This window comes from Podarcis filfolensis, assembly GCF_964270895.1.
Source record: "Podarcis filfolensis genome assembly, chromosome: 1".
Classification (NCBI taxonomy): domain Eukaryota; kingdom Metazoa; phylum Chordata; class Lepidosauria; order Squamata; family Lacertidae; genus Podarcis; species Podarcis filfolensis.
The window spans coordinates 33,820,152-33,841,292 of NC_139604.1; positions in this window are offsets into that span (position 1 = coordinate 33,820,152).

Genomic DNA, 21,141 nt, shown 5'->3' on the forward strand with positions numbered 1-21,141 from the left:
GCAGCTTAGTCATGCTGGCTACATGACTCGGAAGCTGTACGCCGGCTCCCTCGGCCAATAAAGCGAGATGAGCGCCGCAACCCTAAAGTCGGCCACAACTGGACCTAATGGTCAGGGATCCCTTTACCCTTTACCTTTAAAGGCAGGTCCTACTTTGTTGTGGCCCTATGCCCCATCACTCTGCCGCTTCAGCCAGTTGATGAGGAGCTGCCTTTTAAATCTTTTTTTAAAAAATTTTTTGGTTAATTGTGCAATTGATTTGGTTCATTGCATAGCCATTAAGAGCTTTACAGGCTCAGATACATGGCTCATGTCCACCACTAACTGTGCATTTGGTATTGTGGGGTCAATTCTGGGGAGCCTCCTCGCAGCTGAGATCAGGCTGGCCCCCTCCCTGCTGAACTTCCAGTGCTTGACAAAGACCTTTCTATTTCTGCGGGCACTTTGTGTTAGTTGTATTATGCCTATTTACTGAACTTACGTTTTTACCTGCAGGTTTTCATTTGTCTTAAATGCTGCATTATTTTGATCAACGGCTTGTTTTACAGATAGTTCTGTAAGCTGCTTTGCGGCCGTCGACAGTGAAAAGAGGTCTATAAATACTGGAAATACATAATGAATGAATCCTGTGTGCTGGCTCAATTTTCTGCTATTCTGGGGCTGCTGGAATTTGTTAACCAGGTTGAAAATGGTCAACTCATTAAACTAAGGAAATATTGTGGGGGGTGGGGAAGATTCAAAGAGCACATTTGCTTTTCTTTTTTTTTTACTGGTTGTTAGGTGCCTTGAGCCTCTGAGGAGAAATAGATGGGACAGAAATTAAATAGTGGCATGTTGCCATACAGGACAAGGGTTTGTTGTTGGAACAAGCACGATGGTGCAGAACTAGCTGAGATGCTCTTCAGACCTCAGTCGATATATTTTATGTGCGCCGTGTAATAATGTGGCAAAATACTATTGTGAGCCAGGCAGTGGCGTAGCGTGGGTTGTCAGCACCCGGGGCAAGGCAAGTAATTTGTGGCCCCTAACCCGTGGATTTTAGCACTGATTTTAGCACTGCGAGTGCGAGCGCGCCCCCCCAGATGTTGCGCCCGGTGCGGCCGGCCCCCCTGCACCCCCCCACGCTACGCCACTGGAGCCAGGCTGCGCGTGGATGCAGTTGCTTCTTCTTTGGCGATCACTCATAGCCAAGTAAGATTGTCTTCCATAAACACGGTTTTAACAATGAGTCCGTAAGTGACTGTGGGGGCCGATTCTGGATCCACATGTCCTTCCACAGTGGGGACATTGTTTTCCAGGCAAGAGTTGATCACGGTATGGATTTGCCAAGCGTGCCTTCCTCTTAGCATGTTTCTCCCTTGCGTCCTGAGTTCGAGTGTCTTCAAAGCCCGTGACACCTTTGGTAAAGGCTGTTCTCCAACTGGAGAACAAGTGCTCCCCAATTGTTGGTGTTTATACTACTTTTTAAAAAAAATGTTTTGAGGCAGCCTTTAAATCTCTTTTGTTGACCACCAGCATTACGCTTTCCATTTCGGAATAGAGTAGTTGCTTTGGAAGACAATCATCAGGCATCCTGCATTAACCCCCTGACAGTCACACCATTTCAGAAACTGCTACCAGCAGTATCCTTCGCACAGTCAAGTTTTCTCCACACAATTTCAGCATTGCAGGAGGAAGGAGGAAGGCCCTCCTTATTCCTCTACGTATGGAGAATAGGCTCTTGTTGCTTAGTGCAGCACAAAGCAGTCTGCACATGCTCCAAGGTGCTTTTTTCCTCCTTGATTGCTGACTATGTTATATCTTCTAGGGACGAGCCCTAGCATTGAAACTGATTTCTCGTGTGGATCACTTTTTTTATTACAGTGGTACCTCAGGTTAAGAACTTAATTCATTCTGGAAGTCTGTTCTTAACCTGAAACTGTTCTTAACCTGAAGCACCACTTTAGCTAATGGGGCCTCCTGCTGCTGCTGCTGCGCTGCCGCTACACAATTTCTGTTCTCGTCCTGAAGCAAAGTTCTTAACCCGAGGTAATATTTCTGGGTTAGCGGAGTCTGTAACCTGAAGCGTATGTAACCTGAAGCGTATGTAACCCAAGGTACCACTGTATTATTCAACCCTGTCTTAAATTAAATTCTGGATGTCAGGGAACCTAAACAAGCAGCCCAGGGAATTGGTAGAATTCTTCCCTCTGCTGCCCCACACCTCTGGAGATTTTGAAGAGGAGCATGATAAGTGTCTCCCAAGGAAGATTTACGCTTGCCACAGCTGGAAGTTGGCCTCCAGAAAGGTGATGGCTCAAGATCCCTTTCAAATCACTCACGATTTTATAAGGTTTAGCAGAGAGAGGAAAAACAACTCCTCACCAGATGATACTCCTGGCAACAAATCCAATAGACAGGGATTTTTTTTTTAAGTGCAGGAATCTGACATTTTGCCATGACGATAGAACTGTGCTGCTATAAAAGGAAGGGTTTCAAATGTGGCCCCAATATGGGCTGCAGGTCACACATGACTTTTGAGGAATTCTCACATTTCTTGCATTCCTCTTTAACAGTGATGGAGAATGCAGGTCTCTTCTGTAGACCTGTTTTGAGGGAATCAGACTGCATTAAAAAAAGAAAGAAAAAGAGGATCATTGCTTACTGGGTAGGCCACACAGCTCAGGAAGTTACTGCTATCTCTCACACACGACCAAGATTGCATGTTCCAGACATGTTTCAGCAATGTGTGAGTGCTCTTGCTTATTTAGAAATAATAAATAAGCAAACCCGCACCACCCACCCACTTGCAGGAGATATCAGCAAACTTGTGGGAACCCCAATTGCTGAAGAAAGAGACACACATACAAAAAAAATTGATTTGGGGAGGGACATATGGGAAGAGTCCTTGGGGAAAAAACTCCAGTGAGGAGTATGTCTGTTCAGTGGCCATGGAATGCTGACTGACTGTTGAAGAGGAACAGAAAAATGGATCAGGGATGGAATAGAGTGGGCAAGATACTGAATAGCAAGTCCAGCTCATCGCCCCCAATATGGATCCCGTGGTATCAGTGACTTAATTCTGTCATCAGAGAAGTCATTTTCCATGTACAGAGAGAGACTCTCTGACCTTTCACTGCATCACTTCACAAATATGATATATTTATGTCTTGATACAGATGGAAAGATTTTGTACGTGGATAGCAGGTCTACCCACTGAGAACCAATGGAGGGGTGGGTTTCTCATAGGCCAGGTCTGCCCAGGTCTTGCCACTGCTCAGTCAACAGATTTACCAGAAATGCATGGGCTTATTTATTTATTTAGAGTATTTAATTTGTCCCCCTCTGCCACTGCTTGGCTAGAAAAATTCCTGCAGATTTCCGTGGACCTGGTGAGCCTCCACATGGGACCATGTCCTGCATTCAGCTTGGCAGAACGTAAGTTGTGCATGTTGCAACTGTGGCATAATAATCATCATATACCATGTGTGCTAAAGAAATACAACGTTAACACTAAGTTTGTCTGAGGCCACACACACACAGTACCACGGTTGCACTGTGACGGTGTCCTGCCTCTGTCCGCCAGGCCAGCTTTGCCAAGCCTATCTTTCTGCTGCAACCCAGGACTTGAGCCTGCAATTACTGCTTCTATCTGAAAAATAGAATGGAGCGTGATCAGTCACTGTGCAAAGAACCAAGGATGTTTAAGAGAGAATTACTTGCTCAAAGGGGTTTTAAAGAATATCTCGCAAGAGAATGTTGCTGTATTATATATAAAAAGAAGACATTTAACAGAGCGCTTTTCCACACATGAGTGCTATCTCATTGTTGTCAACTCAGATTCTCTTTGTTTTCTTTCTCCTTGCTAGCTCAAACTGAGATGCTGCAGCGTATATGATTGGATGGATGACCTCAGACTCACTGCCAAATGGATGACTAAAAACGAACACAGAAAACACAGTCCATTGTTTTCAAGCTGCCACGACCACTTTGTTTTACACAGAGGAATTGGTCTCTCTCCGTGTAACTCTTTTCAGTGCTGCACGCAGATTTAAACACCCAGAATCTTTCCTTTGTGACTTCAGATGTTATAACATGGGAGAATGAAGTGGAAATGTGAATGTGATGTTTAAGAGGTATGATGCTGAATGTCCCGGTCAAAATAAATATCTGCTCAGAATACATGCCTTTTTGATATTCTGGTTATGAAGGAAAAACAAAAACAGAAAACACCCCAAACCTATTTGTAATGGAACCTGGGCATCATGTACTAAGATTTTGGGCAGATTGATGCTTCAAACAAGAGCTGTCTCTAAACCTGTTTCAAAAAGAATTGTGAACTGTAGTTTATGTTGGGCATTTTAGCTTGACAGGGGTTGAGAATCTGGTTAAAATGTGGTTTGACAAAAGCCTACCTCCTATAGTGTCCTCTTTTTGGAGATCTCAACAACTCCCCACCCCACCCCCAACAATAATCCTGGCTATGCCTATGTGTATGATGCTTGTAACCCACATAGAGGTTAAGCAGCATATAAATCCTGTTCAATCAACCAATAAAGAACCATGGAAACTGTAGTTTTTGATGTAGCCCTAAGCATTGAGAAATTCAAGGCCCCTCCCACAACACTACAGCTCCCAGCATTCAATGGCTGGTTTGAGAGCTGTACAGGCTTGAAACTATTGTTTTCATTTGTAAGATAGCTGAAAGCCTATTTGCTGAGCTTGGACTATGATTGCTAACTAAGCATGCTTCCTGGAAAACATGTTCCATTAAAATCAACAGGATAATTTACAAGACCACTTTAGGTACACCTGAGTAGCTTCTTGCCTGCACATCCCCTGGTCCAGATTGCATTGCACTGTCCAAGGAGTGAATGGGTTGCCAATTATGTGGGTGCGTCTTAGGTTAACTATTTCCATCTAACACAGCATAGCGGTAATAACATGAATGGATGGCTCTTCAGGTGCTATTCCTTCAGAATACTTACTACACAAACTCTGTCCAGAATCATCACATTATATTACTTTCAAAAACCATGATCTTAACTACCTCTTGTGGTGAGCGCAGGAGTGACTGCTTGATATCTGTTCAATAACTGTTCATCTTCTAGCTGCAGAAAACACTCTGGAGGAACGACGAACATGTTGCTGTATTTATGAATCTATTTGTCTTTTAAACAGTTTAGAAGGTGTGGTATTTCTCCTGATGATTCCTCTTGATTTTTATTTTTTTATTTTGACAGCTGAAATCTCATTCTTTTGGTAGGCAAAACCCATCTGCTCAAAGTAGCTGTAAATTGCAGAAACAACTTTTGGTTTATGCACACTTAGAAAGTGCAGGTTCAAGTGGATTTTCATTTGTCCTGCTGTTTTCCCTGGGAAAACCCTCTGGGTTTCCCACTGGATCTGAAGAAACATCCACCCACAGAAAAAATGGTTGACATTTGTTTCTTGCTTTATGACTCTTGTAATTTGCAAAATCCCCTAGCCCTGCCTGCACACAGTATTAGTGACTATAGAACGATGACAAATTGCCAGCATCACCTTATTACCCAACAGAGATGAATTCATGCAAGATACTGTACATAAAGGTACACTGAGTGTTCTCTATCCCATTTTCAATCTGCTAAGTGTTCAAATTCCTTATTGGGGTGTGTGTAAAAATTCCTTTAATCTCTGGCTGCATTATTCCTCCTTTGAAGTGAGAATTGGGTGCCAAGGAGTAATTCTTTGTTGTTAATTTTGTGGCTTTGTGTGAATTTAATGACCATAATAACAGGATGCCTTGAACAGCACTTTTTACTTTTAAAAAGATGGTCACAACAAGAACATCCCCGACATCTTGTGTGTATATAATTTTGCTTTATCAAAACCAGGGACCTCTGCAACACTTAGCAATTACTGAGTTGCAAAGTCTCCTGAAACAAAGCAACATTTGCACATAAATACCAGGGCCCTGAATTATATATAGCATATGTCATGGCCAAATAAAAGGGAAATGGGAGTCTCTCCTAATATCTGCATGGAAAATTCACAAAAAATGTAAATGTTCAGAATTCTCACAGAATGCACTGCCATCTACATCCAGCTATTTACAGTGGGGGAGTTTCAGAGGTGGAGTAACAGGGGAAATTCTGTTCTGTGAAAGCAGACATTTAAACAAGGTTCTTTGAGGATGCTATGTAGACTTCAGGTTGCACCAACACCAATTGGGAATGAGGGAACATACAATGGCTGATCCCTAATCTCTGGAAATATCAAAAACACCCATTAACCAGGTCTGCCTCCATGTTAGGTGAAACACAGGTTTCTTTGTAGGTAGAAAACACCTTGGTATCTCCTCTGTGCTTATTGCAGGCATCTTTTAAAATCTGCCTCCCTTCAGTTTCAGACATTATTTTTAGCCTTAGCTCTAAGACTTATGAGGGATGGTGGAGAGAATTGTGCTGCTCCACGAATTTGAAGCCAGGATGCAGTTCCATTTATTTCAATGGCCCTTGCTTCCAAGTATTTTCACTTAGACCTGCAGCCTTTTGATTGTCACGGGACTCATTTATTTAACTATTTATAGACTGCACTTTTCATAAAAAACAACAGGACGGTATACCAGGATACAAAATTACAATAAATTGTGGGGACAATATTGAAAAGTCCAGTGAAAAATACATCACAGAAGTCATACATTGGGCAAATGAATGGTCCTAAAAGATGGTGGCAAGGCATATACAGTTTTTATGAAACCTATGGACACTCCAGTGAAATGAAACAGAATTCAGCACTCGCATAGGGAAACAGAAGTAATGTTGGTGGGAAACTCAAAGCTGTAATCAAAATGGATCTGGAAAAAATTCAGCAGAATTTAAAAGTTTTAATATTTATTTATTTATTTATACATACATACATACATACATACTGATTTAATTTGTATACCGCCCTTCATCCATAGAGTTCGGGGTGGTTCACAACATAAAATTACAATATAAAAAACAAAAAATACATAATAATAGGAGCAAGAGTATAGGAGCAGTGAGCAAAATTTGTGACACTCACTATGCTATCACATACAGTAGCTAATTCATTTTGTAATCAACTTTGTAATTACTGTATATGTAAATGCTTTAAGAATTCATTTACATAATTATAAGGGATGCAAAACTATAAATTTAAGACTGTAATTAATCTAGGGCTCATTGCCTCTTTTTATCTCCTGTATTTCTTGTATTACACCCTTCATAAAACAGAGATTCTGAAAATCTATTTATGAAGCATTTCCTATATTGCAGCTACTGAAACATCAGAGAATTCCCAGGACTTCTAAGAGCAGGTTTCACCATATCTGTCACCTTCCAATGGGAAATGAAGGCAAATGTTCCCAAATAAATGAGGAAGTTAATGTTGAGTTCTTTTTACATATTGTTGGTTTAAGTGGGAAAGTTCTAAACATAGGCTTGAACATGGAACATAAATGTGCTTATTAACTTTGACTACATCATGAATAAAATGGAGTGGTGATGATTTAAAGGGGGGAAAGGGTGGACCTGGTTTTGAAATTCAGATTTTGTTTTACTTTTTCATACACAGTGTCTATCAGACTGTCGGTATTTCTGCAAGATGCATTTATTCACACTCCCTAGACACTTCTTTTAGATAATTATAGTGTTGGGAACCCTTTTGTCACATCAAGTGGCTTTATCGTTTAAAAGCAAGATGGTTATCTAGGGTGTAATGAAGCAAAACAAATTAAATTTAACAGTAACACTCCTAGGACTATAAACTAAAAAATGAACTTCTTAAAAAAAAATTACCTTCAAATGTAGCTGATAGGTATGGGATAGCATGAAAAGAGAAAATGTCAGCATGATATGTACAGGATAATTTCGCCCCCGGCCTTGAGGCATGCAGTCCTGTTCTGTCCCAGGAATGAAAATGATATCGTTATGTGCCACCCCACCAGTGAGAGACCCCAGGGGTTTATTGTGCTTACTCAGGCTCGGTTTCCTCAAAATGAAGATTAACAGAGACTCGGGTGTGTTTAGAACATATGGTTTTGGTTACACATACATGTATGTAACCTTGAGCATAGGATGCAGGGGCTCACAGCATTAACACCTCCATAGATCTTGCTTCCCAGTACGCTTCCAGGAGAGCTCCAAAGTCCAGCACAGAGGAAGAAGAAGAGAAGAAGAGTTTGGATTTGATATCCCGCTTTATCACTACCTGAAGGAGTCTCAAAGCGGCTAACATTCTCCTTTCCCTTCCTCCCCCACAACAAACACTCTGTAAGGTGAGTGGGGCTGAGAGACTTCAAAGAAGTGTGACTAGCCCAAGGTCACCCAGCAGCTGCATGTGGAAGAGCAGGAAATCGAACCCGGTTCACCAGATTACGAGTCTACAGCTCTTAACCACTACACCACAACATGTCTCTGTGTCTCCTGCTTCCAGCTCACTCATGGGCAACTCTGGCTATTGTTCTCCTATGTACCAGGCAGATGAGAGGGGAGGGAAGGAAAAGACCACCCATTTGTTTGATGTCACAAAGCAACTTCTTTCGATCTGCTAAATCATGGTACTTAACTAGCCAGCCAAAGAAAAGAAACCCAAACCCAGCAACCAGATGCCCAAATAGAAACCTCACTTTATACTTGTGATAAAGCAACTTGCTGTATGTTCCTCTTGTTAATGTCACTCTTTCTCAAATACACACAAACTCTTTTGTTGTCTGTTTGCTATGTATCTGGACACTTCCTAAGAGATTGTAACCAAATTTCTGAGGGCTAGGTAATCATTTGTATCCATTGGCTCTTCTAAATCATGTTCCTGGTTCCACTGTGGAGCCAACCTTGGCAGCTGAATCTCCTTTTCTAGCCAGTGATGTGGTTGGAGCTCATTTTTAATGGACAGACTGAGCACACTGGCGGAGGAAGAGGACTGCAGGGGGAGCACACTGCCCCCCGACAGCGCGATCTCGGTGGGGTGCCACTGCGGCTGTCCCCCCCACGCTGGGCGCCATGCCCCCACAAGCGGTGTGCCACACCCCCAGGATGCGCGCCAACCCCATCCCTGCCTGCTCTCCGCTCCCCAGTGCCGGAGCATGAAGCTCCGCCACTGACTGAGCAAACCCCCAAACCACCCCAAAGGTTCCCTAGATCAAGGAGCAGGCTTTTGTCTAAGTTTGGATACAATTTGACGACATTTTGAACCTTTCAAAATGGCACTGATTTTTCAGTTACTTAGAATTCCTGAACAATGCCAGGTACAAGGCTACTATATATTTTGGAAAACTATTTGTTCAATATGCATTTGGATACCCCTTAAGGTGTCATAACCAAATTTTTCATGATGGCTCCTAAGCTGACGGAGCATGTTTCTTTTTGGCTACAACAGGATGCAATTTTGAATCAAGATGGTGGGGTGAACCTTTCGAAACTGCACTTTCCCCTGTGATTTCAGAGCTTCATTGTTGTTTTTGGTTTCTTAGAATTTCTGAGCAACACTGGATGCAAGACTGCTAACAGAGTATAAAAAACGCTTCGTCACACAGACCCTGTAGATTTGATGCACCTCTATTATTGCTATGTGATATGGCAAAGCAAATGCATTTGTAAGCAACCCAGAGGACATGGCAGGTTATGTAGATGGATGATCTACAGATCATAAAGCTAGCTTGTCATTATCTCATTGGCGGCTCTTCTGCATACTTGCTCAAGCTGTGAAGGCCCAAGGCATTCACTGCAGCAGAGTTCCATGGTTTGATCCACAGTTCCTGCCCCAAGACCCAGACCACCTTCTTCTCGCTATGAGAGAGGAAACAGCCTTTTGATACAAGCTGTTGTTAAGTCCTTCTCCAGGCAGACAATGCAGTATAATTACATCCACTCTTCCTATGAAAGTGATAGACCAAAAAGCATGTCTAAAGAACAAGGGCTGAGCAAGGCGTACAGGCAAGACAGTCTGTTGGTACCAAAGCAGAGAGAGAGAGAGGAGTTCTTGAGGTTTCTTTTTATTAGGGGATAGTAGAAGCTTTTTGGCGATTCTTCTGATATGGAAAAAAGTGGGACACAGAAATTCAGTTTTAACAAAAATCAGGTCAGTGGAAACACTCGCACATTTTGGTAAGGCTACAGAAGGCTCTTGTTTTTATGTATGTTCAAGGCATATTTCCTCCCCAGGCAAGGAACAGTGCTTAGTGTAGCTTGAAGCCAGCTGCATCAAAATAAAATGTATCAGCAAGCACCTGTGTGTGTGTGTGTGCGCGTGCGCACACGCACACACACACATGTTCTCTCTGTATCAAGGCTTGGGAACCTAATAGCCCTCTAGATTGTACTGAACTACCACTCCCATCAGCCCCAGCCAGGGGTGGCACATCCTGTTTCACTGCTTGAGGTGAGACAGGAATTTGCCACCACCCCTATTGCCGCTCTGCCCCTTCCTCTTTTACCTGTGTTGTGAGGCGATGCCTACAAAGCACTGGCAGTGATGGCAGCTGCAGCAGCACCCATGAAGCGCTGGCAGTGGCACCAGCTTCCAGTAAGATATTGCAAGATCTCGCCAAAGTCGTGTGAGCTCTCAAGCACTCCGTGAGATCTTGTGAGATTTCAGTGAAATCTCACCAGAATCTGGGGCCACTGCTGGCACCACTTTTCTGCTGGTAGCGGAGTCAGCGAGGCACAAGGGCAAGTGCTGGAGGCAAGGCAGTGTCAGGGCTGGTTCAGCTGAACGTCAGCATGAAGACTCAGAGATGAGCAGTAAAGTGGATTCTTTATTCATGAATACAAACAGAGAAACCTGTGGGCAAGAATGACTCCAGTAAAGCAGTTGCCGAAACTGATGATCTGGGCACTTCCCCCTAAGTCTCTTCCTTGGTTGGCTGTTATCCCAGCAGTCATAAACTCCATCTCTGTGCTCTTTGCTCTGCTAAATGCAAGGCCCTCTGTGCCCTTGGACACAAGGGAGGAGGGGAGCTGAATACAGCAGTACCGGCAGGCTCCTGTGAATCAGTCCGCACCTCCTCCTCAGCTGCCTGTCCTACATCTGCAGGACTTTCTGCCTCTTCTTCCTCTCTCTCACTCAAGCCTGTTGCTTGTTCAGCATCCAACCATTCTGCCCTCCCTGCTTCATCCTCTGACCTGTCTTCAATGTCCTACCACCACTCCCTTGGCTTCCCTATGGGGGTTTTCCAGCTGGAGCCTCCACCAACTCCTACTCCCCCCTGACAGGCAGGTTTTGCCTCTTGAACTTCTGCCACTTGAGGGAAGGGCCTCACACTGCCTCATCAGTGGCCCTGGCCTAGCCCCAGCCAGCATGGCCTCTAGTCAAGGATGATGGAAGTTGCAATTCAGCAGCATCTGAAGGACCAGAGATTTTCCCATCTCTGCTAGCAGTGCTGCAGACTGCTCATTCCTTGCCCTGTAAACCGGCTTAGATATTAAGTACAATGCTAACAAGGCTTGCATTCTGTATATGCTGGAGGCAGTGTGAGCTATACAGCGTGCTACTTAACTGTACAACTGTCTTTGAAGGAAACATGCTGCACTAGCGAATAAATATTTTACAGCTACCATCACATTTGCCTTCCCCTCCTCTCATTTTTCATTTTCTATTTTAAAGTTCTGAAAAACTACACAAAGAATTATAACATGTCTCCTCCCTGACTCTCTCTGTCTCTGTCTCTCTCTCTCTCTCACACACACACACACGTTTTTACTCTCAGTTCATGGAATTGTGCCAGAATTTATAATACCCAAAACTGGATCAAAGTTAAGCGCTTTTCATCTGGCCCACTGAGATTGTGAGCAGAAACCTGCTTTCGGCGCTGCAGAGATGTAACTCCAAGGCAAGGGATCAGCCTGTTTGATGCATGTGCAGAAAAAGTAGAACAAAGTCCCTGGGATAATTAGGGCAGTTAGTAGCGGGAGAACTCAGACTTTTTACAAGAAATAAAAAATACAGATACCCAAGGAAGTATCTTGTGCCATTCTGATGAGGTCTAAAGTAGCTGGCATAAGGAGCTGGCACCCTTACACACACAGACGCACAGACTGTCATTTTAATTTTTTCTACCCTGACTTTAAACACAAGGCCTTTCCTCCCAGTGCATCACTGCAATGGGGAGGGAAATGGCTGTTTCTGCAGCTCAGAGACTGGTCCTCCCATGACATGGGGTAATTGTCCTCCCTATTACAACACATGGCTTGCTAGAGAGTTTTTGCAAGCCCAATGCTGTTATGAAGCAATTTCTCCACTGCAGTGCTTAACTTGGAGGAGAGGTGTAACCCAGGACAGCAACCGGGATTATTGTAGGGTGCATGCCTGCACATGAGGGGAGGGGGCAATCCCATTGCACTAGCATTAATTTTTGCACCAGCACAACTATTTAGTTGAATACCACCCAGCGGTATTCAACACTGGCAACATCCACTTTCACCTCCACTGGCATGGCTTTAAAAAAGTCTGAAACTCCGGCTAAGATCAAGGACTGGATCCGTCACAAACAGCAGAGCATCCATCATTGCTGAAAGGCTGTTTGGCATGATAGTTCATGAGAGGAGAAGTCAAGACAGAAGTCAAGGAAATCTCCCAATGATCTGACTCTCATATCCTATTCCAAACACCAGCATTGCCAGTTCTTCACTGAAGAATTAAGAGCTGAAATATCGAAACCATCAGCCCCTGTCTTTCTTGTTTTGATCCCAATAGAGCTTGGCTGCTGCCTCTGAAATGACAGGCATGTGTTCTATTAGTTCTGCATAGTTGTTTGTTTAGCTCCATTGACTCAGTTGCATGCATGCTTGTCCTTTTTCAGCTAGCAATCATTCTGAACCAGCAACTCCTTTCCACATAGCATTTAGGCTATAGTATATGGAAAATGTTCCACTGATTTTTCTTCTTCTTCTTCCAGCAATTAGTTAACAACAGGAATGCACGGCAGCAATGAGGGTTTTCAATTAAATGTCAGCTTCCACATGGCCCTTTGGCATATGGAGAATATGATATCATATTCACACTGAAGAGATCTGAAAATGAGCTAATTCTATAGCCGCCCTATCGCTTGCCCCTCTGAGCCCTCCAATCTTGGCCTGCACTCAGCAAAGGATTTGAGCCTCTCCTTTGTGCATTCTGTCACATGCCAGAAACAAGGAGGCAGCAGCAATATGCTTGCACTGCTATTTCTTTATTTAGAAATTTATGGGATCACGCCGCACTCAAAACTCTGAAGGCAGAGTACAATAAAATAATAAAACCATTGAATATATAGAACACTACACAAATCATCATCATCATCATCAAAAGCAATAATTAAAGCAAAGCCAGAAACTCCCAGAGACCAAATAAGGACTTGTCCACACTGGAGTTCCCATTCACATTTAATTTGTCTAGTACATATGAGGTTACCCTTAAAAATAAAGCAGTCTCAATACCTTCCCCCTGTAAATACAGTGGTACCTCGGGTTACATACGATTCAGGTTACATACACTTCAGGTTACAGACTCCGCTAACCCAGAAATAGTGCTTCAGGTTAAGAACTTTGCTTCAGGATAAGAACAGAAATCGGGCTCCGGCAGCGAGGCAGCAGCAGGAGGCCCCATTAGCTAAAGTGGTGCTTCAGGTTAAGAACAGTTTCAGGTTAAGTACGGACCTCCGGAACGAATTAAGTACTTAACCCGAGGTACCACTCTACAGGTTTACTTGATGTGTTGTTAATCCAGTAGCTTGGGGAAAAGCAGGCTCCAAACTGCTCCGCTCTGGTCGCAGGAGATTTGCTTTTCTTTTTGCATGGGTGGATCAATTGTCACTTTCTGCACGTTCCATCCCCACAACTTCCTCAGTGCTCTCATTTCTTTTCCAGCTGTGCTTGTAAGTATTTCTGGTGCGCTCCTGACTGGAGGGTCCTTGTTTTCCTTTGATCCCCCGGATTTATACAAAACCAGAAAACTGCACAAGCAGTTAAAAAAAATAAAAATGTGTGCACCGCTATCTACATGCATGCCCTGTCAATACTTAATCTGCATGATGGAATCAACATATCAGAAGGCAGGGACCAACACAAAAGGGAAGGACTAGTGGTGTGAATAAGAAACACTCAAGTCATGCCTCATATTCACATATGTGGGGTTAAGGACCACTCCAGTAGGGGGGAAGCAGATTAACAGCTAAATAATGTTCAGATGTGAACAAGCCATAAAGCTGAAAACAAGGCAATTTAGATTACATTCTGAAAGTACCTGGGCAAATAAAAAGGTATTGATGCCAAAATAGCATCCGAGTTGGAGCCAGGCGAGGGGCCAAAATCCTCCTAACTTTATGACTATCATGGTCACACTCTTTTTTCCTTACAGAAGCAAACTCAAAGGAATCAGCAGTAAAAATCTTTAAACAACAAACCAACCCTAAAATGTGCAGTCAATTTAGGATTATTATTTTTAAAAAGAGAGTCTTAACCAAGCTTTGAAAACCAGAAAGAGCAAACCTGGTGAGAGGTAGCCGTGTAAATTTGTTGCAGCAAAACCAGCAAAAGCTCTTGTAGCACTTGAAAGACTTAACAGATTTACTGCAGCATGAGCTTATGCAGAATAGCACTGTCTACTTCATCAGATGTGTGGTGTTATTCGTGGTCTGCAGGTGTGAGGATGTAAACACAGACACACATATAGAAAAGAAAGATGAAAACAGTAAGGCCAAATGGACGTGAAATGCGAAGAAGAAGAAGAAGTCCAATCAGAGACAATTCTGTGTAAATATTAAGATAAGCAAGGTGACCCTTCTCAACCACAATAATTGATGGTAAGACAATTTCTGGAAAGAGTTCTCAGATGTTGCTACACAGCATGCCACAGATGTTGCCACACAGCATGAGATTGAGGCTACCGGCTCTTAAATAAAGAAAAACGATGCGATGTGGCCTGCATCTGGGGTAGATTCATCTTAGTTCAGGGTACAAACAGTTGGGAATCCTGAGGTTTTGACTAGGTCCTGCTTAAGCTATTCACTTGGGTCCTTGGGTACACACTGGTGTCCAGCTTTAAAGAAACAAAAATAAACAAAAATACTGAAGACATCAAGAAGAGCAAAGAAAAGATAGCTGTCCAGGGTGTGGATAGAAAGATGCTTCTGGAAGCAAGGAGAGTCAGGAGCACATGAAAGACTCTGGGAAGGAGCTGCTGGGGACCCTCAGTGACAAAGACTCAACTCCTCAGCAGTGGAGTCCTCTCAGTGCAATTGGCTGGAACTCACAACCATGTGATAAGGAGGGCAACAGACACTCAGAATGTCTTCTTTTAAAAAAGAAAAGATCCTATGCTGGGTTTAGTCCTCTTATACCACAGCCACTTGAAGCCAGAGCCATAGCTAGGTGATCTTGCACCCCGACAGAACTGTCCAGATTGCGCCCCCAGCCACTGACAAATTAGCTCTTCTTTCCGCCTCTCCTCCACTCCCCCCCATTCAATTCACCCTCTATTGAAAACCTTTTCTTATGAGGCCATAATCACTATTTTTATTTACAGACATATTTATGGACATATTTTTAGCCGATTTTGCACACACCCCTTGCTTGTGCCCCTGGTGGGGCCCACCTCAACACCCCCTAACTTGAAGCCACGTTACACCTCCCCCCATCCCATATACAAAATTAACATATTCGTGGTTAATATGTTTTGATCCTGGGGTAAAATAATTGCAGCCGTTCTAGTGCCCATGCATGGGAAGAGCTCTGAAATCCTGTTGCAATAATTTATATTGCAAATTAACATTTTCACAAACACCTTCTGAATGCTTCTCAGCCGGGGGGGGGGGGGGGAGTGCTGTGACCATTTGGACACAAGAGTGGCTAATGTGTGTTGCATGGTATCTGACAGTGCGCTTCTTTACATGTCTATTTAAAATTAAATACCATTCCAGTTCAACATGACTTATTCCCAGGTTAAGTGGGAATAGGACTGCAGCCATGCAGCACAACCCTATACATATATACTCAGAAGTAAGCCTCATTGTCTTCAGTAAGACTTACTCCCAGGTAAGTGTGTGCAGGATCATGTTTAGTAACTTTGTAAATGTTGGAATAAAACAACCCTGAATATTATTTAGCATTTAATCTGTGTCCCAATGCGTGTTTTTATATAGCAGGCCCCTGCCCCAAGGGGCTTACAATATGAAATTTAACGAGGGCAGAAATGAGAAGTAAGAATCTATTTGATGCTCCATCTTGGGGTCGTAACCCCAACAGTGGTGCGTAAGCTATTGCCCTAGCATAATGTGGTCTAAATTATTTATCTGGGCTGACAATAATGAATAATAAATAATAAAAGTGCTCTCTGCGTTTTGATAAGAGCAAAGGGGTATGCATGTCACTCTGGGAGAGGCAGAAGTTTAACACCAATTTGTCAAGATGTCTTTGGCAATATTTCCCTGAGGACCACACACTGAAGGAGTGCTTTAAGTAGCTTGAAAATTCTGCACAAGTGGTTTCCACTCTTGTACCATGTATGAGTTAAATGCAACAGCTTGTCGAAGGTCAAGTCCTATTTTTATTACGTAAACTGGGAGAATTAAAGGAGGAGAAGGATGGAAAAATACCTCTGGGTGTTGTTTTTCATCTTAACAGCTCTGTCAAAGCAGCAGTTTGAGAGGATGCTTGGAAGCAAGGATATTGATTGCCGAAGTTGACCACACATCGACCAAGCAGACCCACATTTGTTTTGTTTAGTTTTTTTATGTATATATAAAAATCTATCTTGCTTTTCTTCAAAATAACTCAAAGCAACTGCCAGTTAATCAAAATATCAATATAAAAATAGCCAACGGGGGGAAATGAGCAACAGATAATCAGCACATACAAGGAGATTGAACAGTAACAGAACAAATCATAGCTTGCCATCAATTTATCCCAAAGGCTTCATGGAAAAGCTGTAACTATGTCCAAGAGTAGAGAATCTGTGGCTCTCCAGGTGTGTTTGGACTTCATAGCCCATCATCTGTGACCACTGGCCATGCAGACTGGGGCTGATGGTAGTGGTAGATGTAGCATCTGCCTAGGCAGATAACTGTCCTCAGGTCCTCTACATAGGTTGACTACTGGGTTTTCTGGGCAGGAAGAAGTATAAGAGGGAATCCTATTCAAGATAAGCAATATCGGGCTTGAAAGGTTAAAAAACAGCATCTTAAATTTGATCCAGACTCCAGAAATGAATAAGCAGCAGAAGCAGATCAAATCAGACTGGAGTTACAGGCTGGGTCTGGCATCACCTTTTAGGATCAGTTGGAATTTTTAGTGCGTTTACAAAGTGCAGCCCCAGATGGAGCACATTGCAGTAGTCTAGTCAGGAGGCTACTAAAGCATGAATGGCTACGAACATAGTGATGATAAAGAGAGAAGAATCTGTATCTGCTTCTCTGCTGTGAAAATGTAGCTTTTCCATACTTCCGCAAGTGTGCATAAATTTGTCAAAGATGAATGGTTTCTCCCTCTGATTGTAGTGGCAATTAGTGGCAGGACCTTTTACTGGTGGGCATTTTGTCAAAGCATCTCCCCCCCCCCCCATCAAGTAGTCATTAGCAAAAGAAATGTTGGGGGGGGGACTATGTCTGGCTTTAACAGGACTTGGTTCTGCTCTAGAATTTTAATCTTGAAACAAGACACACATTTCACCTCAATCTAGCCAATGGTGCTCAACATAAATTGGTTTATAGGTTCGTGCGCCTTTCAGGATCACATAGTGCAGCCATGTTAAGAACCTCTGTTTCTGTGAGGTTAAGGACAAGGCTTTCTGGGTAAAAGCTGTCACACCTTGGGGAATGCGGCCAACACTTTTTAAATTTATAGCTGGAATGTGAGAGGGCTGACAGGCCTCAAACAGGTTCTGCCATTCCTCCCCAAACAAGATGGCATTCTGGCCTCCGCCTTTTCATTTGCAGAAGCAAGAGCTGCGAATTTGCAGGTGCTTCTCACAGGAATGTTGTTGAGTCCGGCTGAAGGCAGCAGCTGTTTTCCTGGGGAGAAAAGCGAGTTGGAAAAAGGGAGAGACTGTGTACTGTCACAGAGCTAGGTGTGAAGGCCATTGTCCTAGTTGCACCTTGGATTTAAAATAACCACACACACCTCTACCAAAATATGTGAATAGTAATATATTTTGGAACTGGCCCTCTTGTGAGAATGACATGTCTCTCTATGCATAGGTGTAAACTTGACAGGCTCATACAATGGATTTAGGGCGCACCCACAATTCTGTTTGCCCCACCATTTCCCCCTAGGAAACCCACTGTTTAGCACTAAATCGGAACAAATGGCAATTGGGTTTTCCACAGATTTGCCTTTTGTCCATTTTTTCGCTAGAGAGCAGGTTTTCCCTGGGGAAAACAGCAGGGCTAAGGCTGAACTATTTTTCCTAGAAAAAGCTATTTTTTCCTAGAAAAAGAGGTGATGAGACTCACCATGAACACCTCCCTCATTCTCTTATAATGGCAATGGGCGCCCACCTGAGAGGGGCACCGGAACTGAGTTCTGGTGAGTTTCGTCCAGAAAAAAGAAGCCCTGGCTAAACCACTCAGACCTGTACCTAGAAAGCACAGAATAAGCGAAAAACAGCTCAAGCCCATGCTTTCTATTCTTATTAAGAATTTACACCCTGCCCTAGGTAACTTAATCCATCCCCCTCGCTCTTCCTGCTTTCTTTGGAGCTCAGACTAGAAGGCTTCAGGTGGGCCCAACAGACTGCAAAGCTAAAAGGAAGACTGAACTAGGTAAGCCGAGAGCCTCCATAATATCAAAACCAGGGACTTTTTTCAGCCGGAACTCACCGAAACTCAGTTCTGGCACCTCTCAGGTTGGCGTCATTGCCATTATAAGAGAACAAGGGAGGTGTTCATGGTGAGTTCCAGCACCTCTTTTTCTAGAAAAATAGCACTGATTAAAACACAAATTAAATCTCCAACATGTTTTATAGGGACAATTAGCCATTTTGTCACAGTTTGGGGCCGGAGTCCTAGTCACCACGAAAAACATTCTTGTGAAAAGCACCTGTCAAAGTTGTTTCTGCTCAACTTCCATCTTAAGATGTTCACTCTGAGGGATCCTGGGACAGGATATAGAAAACAAGCTGAATGTTTAGAATCAAAGGTTTAAGAAGACCTGCATCTGAAGTTGCGGCTCACTGTATCCCTGTAAAACAATACTGCCATCTTCAGGACATTTCTATTTAAAACAGGCCAGAATGGTGTATCTGTGGCCTGGTTCACACAAAACTTTTTCTTATGGCGATAACCTTCATGTAGGGAAAACTCTGTACATTGTCACATATGCAGTGCAGCACAAGTGAATGTGTTGTAGCCAGCTAAGCATATCTGCTAGCACAAGGATTTCCGGTGGCACAACTGCATTTCTCCGCCCTCTTTTCTCCCCTAAATCTGTTCTGGGGTTCCCCCACAACCCTCTAGAGCCGAACTGGGGTGTGCAGAGAGAAAAGGGAGGAGAGGTTCCATGGCACAAGTAGGAATTCTTGTGCTAGTGTAAGCCTTTTCAAAACCCAGGACCCAGCTTTAACTCAAGCATGCATTTGGGGACCCCCTTTTTAAATCTGTTACCATATTGTTACATGCTACCCCAATCTCCACACCTGTGTAAGATTCCAAGGGTCCAGGCACTTACCCAAGGTTCGTGTTTTGTTTGGAAATGAGGCACACTGGAGACTGTGGTGTCTTTATGTTACATGGTTTATTAACACATGTATACAGCCTGAGCCTATGATGCAGGGGCTCCCATCACTACATTCTCAGGGGGTTCCATTTCTCCCATTGCTGCAGCCTCTGATCCAAACTGTTAGCCTATACTGTGCTCTGCCCCCGCCCTGTCTCCAGCTTGCTGCATTTAACAGACTGACACCATTTCCCCTTGATCACGCCATAGCCAACGGAAAACCTAAAACTTCCTCCTAACAAAAACTTGGGCATTGTCTTCAGACTACCTCAGAGCTCTGGGAGGCGCCCCACTCATCCACCAGCTGGCAGAGTCTCTTAATGGCCCACCTCTCAAGCAATCTGCTCGACGCAGGAAGTTGGGTCCAGCTGTTAAGAGTACGACTTCCAGTTTCTCTCTCCAACCACTGATTAAATCCTAATACTTACTAATTCCAGGACCCTTGTACCCACAAACTCTGACACCCAAACTCATGACAATATATTTGCATGGTGGTAGTGCTGCTGCTGTGACCCACCTTGAATCAGGGCACGACCCACCAAGTGAAGACCAGTGTGCTAGCAGATCTATTGACTTGGATATTGCCCTCTATTTAAAGTGATTGCACAGGTAGGGAAGCCAGTATGTTCAATAACAGGCATGCGAACACTCACACATTTTTATTTTTTTTTTTGCATACCAGTTACCTTGATAATGATGACAGTAGTAATTTATTATTTATATATTTTTCTATGCAGGAAAAACATCATGGATGTAAAACAAACTAGTGCCATGGCTGCCCTTTTCAGGTATGGGAGATTTTAACCACAGCCCTTACACAAATAGGCCTCCCTGCATCTTCCACAGCCTCCTCTGAGGGCCTTCTGGAGCAGCATTCCATGAGGAGCTGCTATCCAAAGGATCCTCCTCAGTTCCCCTCTCCCCACCTTCGGAGTATACATGTACAACTGCCTTCAAGATGGAAGCAAAGGCTTTGACTATCATCTCACATATTTTGAGACCATTAACAGCTCCCTTGTCGTTTTCATGTCCTCTGTTGCTGCTGGAACTTAATTTTTGCAAGAAAGGGGGAAAAAGCTATGTTATCATGTCATCAGGAATAAGCTTCTTGGCCCTACTGAGGCTATACATCACACACACCCCTACCCCAGATGACAAGAGTGTCAGGTGTCATAAGGAGCTACGAAGCCCATATTGAAGCCCAGAATGTAAGGGATGCACAGCATGTTTGGACAGAGTCATAACAAAGAATGATCAAGTAGACCGTTCGAGTAGAATGTTTTGAGGATGAAATTTTATTGTGACATGCTGAATTTGATTTTTTCCTACACCCAAGCAATGAACAATGGGGATCTGAACAGAATTCAAGATGGCTGCCAATACAGTGGTACCTCAGGTTACATACGCTTCAGGTTACATACGCTTCAGGTTACAGACTCCGCTAACCCAGAAATCGTGCTTCAGGTTAAGA